A 2,874-nucleotide genomic window follows, 5' to 3' on the forward strand; every position below is an offset into this window, starting at 1 on the left:
AAGGGAACAACATGAAGGAGAATAGCGATAAAAAACGTAGCGGAATTTAAAATTTCTCCTTTAGTGATCCTTACAAATGGGCATGATCAGTGATAGAATCGTTACCTCTTGTGGCGATTGAAGCCTTTGATGCAGATCTAAGGAGTGATCACGAACGTTGAATGGTGACAATGCCTCTACTCAGTCCACATGAACAAATTCCTTTAATCTTAGTGCTAGCTACTACGAATGAAGGCTTTGAGTGAGAGAGAGAGAGAGAGATAAACGAAATTTCATATGAACAAATGCTTCTGCACAAGGGTTCTATTTATATAACCACTTGTGTGGGCTGTAAGCTAAAAAACCCACTTAAGTGTATGTGGCCCCATATCTTATATGCCAAAATCACTTAAGCACGTGGTATCTTACCATATTTTTTATTCTACTTAAGTGCACCGTACCTTACGATGTTCTACAATTCACTTAAGTGCACCGTACCTTACGATATTTCTTATTTACTCTACCACTCATCTATTTGTCCTTTTGTGTGTGACCTTGTAGGATCTCGCGACATTGGTAATTATATTAAATCCCGTATTTAACGTAATAAACAGTGAGCAATATCTAGCAACACATCACTGCTACCCAAGACACGAAAATGTCATGTGATCTGACAAATACTTTTGTGATAATACTTATGTGTACAACTACCCTTTTACCCTTATGTCTATATTGAACACAAGGCATAGACCGTGTCATCCTTGTCCAGTTCAATATTGGGCCCGTAGACATTTATTCTGTTACGCAGAATGGGCAAATTCCATCTAGGTCCCTCATGTCCCTTAGCATGCTTCGTGGAGTACCCATCAACTGTCTTTATGGTCATCCAGTTACGGATAATGTTTGATCAGTAATAAGACACTCGGCTCTACATCCAGGGTCCATAGTGGTTTCAGGTCAAAGGGTGGTATACACCATTATCACCATGAGAATAGCATTCTATATAGTATTCTCATAGCGGGTCAATCCAGTATAAATATTACTCTTAATATTCATACTTATGTTTAAGACTTGATAACTCCTTATCCATGACCATGAGATGTGATCATCAGTCTATATACATAATAGTATTAATGCTTTAATGTTATCCCACTTCATGACAAAGCTTGATTACGGATACTTTAAGAATAATGCCCTTATGTTTAATAGGATCTCATGATTAAGTCACACTTGATACATTAAACGGACTAGCTATTCTAGGGACTTTATTAAACAAACATAATAAAGAAAAAGTCTTTTATTATTATTAAATAATTAGATACAAGTACCAAAAGTATTGGCCTCTAGGGCTTACACCAACACAACATTCTCAAAGGTATACCCCTAATGCCCATAGATCTAGTATGGCCATCATACTTCTGTTGCGCAAGAGGCTTTGTCAATGGGTCAGCAATATTGTCAAGTGTAGGTACTCTGCATATTTTCATATCTCCTCTATCTATTATCTCTCGAATAAGGTGATAACGCCTAAGTATGTGTTTGGATCGTTGGTGAGATCTAGGCTCCTTAGCTTGTGCGATAGCACCACTATTATCACAATAGAGATCAATGGGATCCACATTGCTAGGAACTATGCCAAGTTCACTAATGAACTTTTTGATCCAAACAACTTTCTTTGCCGCACTTGAGGCAACAATATACTCGGCCTCGGTTGTAGAATCAACAACTGTATCTTGCTTTGAACTTTTCCAGCTCACAACGCCACCGTTTAAGCAAAACACATAACTAAATTGCGATCTAAAGTCATTCTTATCTGTTTGGAAGCTAGCATCGATGTATCCAATTACAGCAAGCTCTTCCTGACCTCCATATATCAAGAATGAGTCCTTAGTCCTTCTCAAATACTTAAGGATATTCTCAACAACTACCCAATGAGCATCACCGGGATCAGATTGGTACCTACTCGTTGCACTTAAAGCATACGAGACATGTGGTTGAGTACATAACATGGCATACATGATAGATCCTATTGCAAATGCATATGAAATCTTATTCATGCCATCCCTTTCTTCCTTAGTTGAAGGGAATTTTGTTTTTGATAGACACATGCCATGTTGCACAGGTATGAATCCTTTCTTAGAATCATGCATATTAAAGCGTATCAGCACTTTGTCTATGTATGTACTCTGACTTAGGCCAAGCAGTTTTTATGATCTATCTCTATAGATCCTGATTCCTAATATATAGGCTGCTTCACCTAGGTCCTTCATAGAAAAGAATTTCCCCAACCAAGACTTTACTTGTTGTAGGGTAGGGACATCGTTTCCAATGAGTAATATGTCATATACATATAATACCAGGAAGACAATCATGCTCCCACTAACTTTCTTGTAGACACAAGGCTCGTCTTCATTCTTGATGAATCCATATTGTTTTACTGTTTCATCAAAATGAAGATTCCAGCTTCTGGAAGCTTGCTTCAATCCATAGACTGATCTTTGTAACTTACATATCTTTTGGGCTTCTTCTGGTATGTCAAATCCTTCAGGTTGTGTCATGTACACATCCTCAAGAAGATTCCCATTAAGGAAAGAAGTTTTGACATCCATCTGCCATATTTCATAATCATGATATGCAACGATAGCAAGTAAAATCCGAACAGATTTAAGCATTGCAACTGGTGAAAAGGTTTCATCAGAGTCAACCCCATGAATTTGTTTATATCCTTTTGCAACCAGTCTCGCCTTATAGGTATGTACCTTACCATCCATGTCAGTCTTCTTTTTGAAGACCCACTTGCATCCTATAGGGTTAACTCCTACATGAGGCTCTACCAAGGTCCAAACCTGGTTTGTGTACATGGAATCCATTTCAGATTTCATGGCTTATAGCCAC

This window comes from Lathyrus oleraceus, chromosome 4 (genome assembly GCF_024323335.1).
Source record: "Lathyrus oleraceus cultivar Zhongwan6 chromosome 4, CAAS_Psat_ZW6_1.0, whole genome shotgun sequence".
Taxonomy (NCBI): domain Eukaryota; kingdom Viridiplantae; phylum Streptophyta; class Magnoliopsida; order Fabales; family Fabaceae; genus Lathyrus; species Lathyrus oleraceus.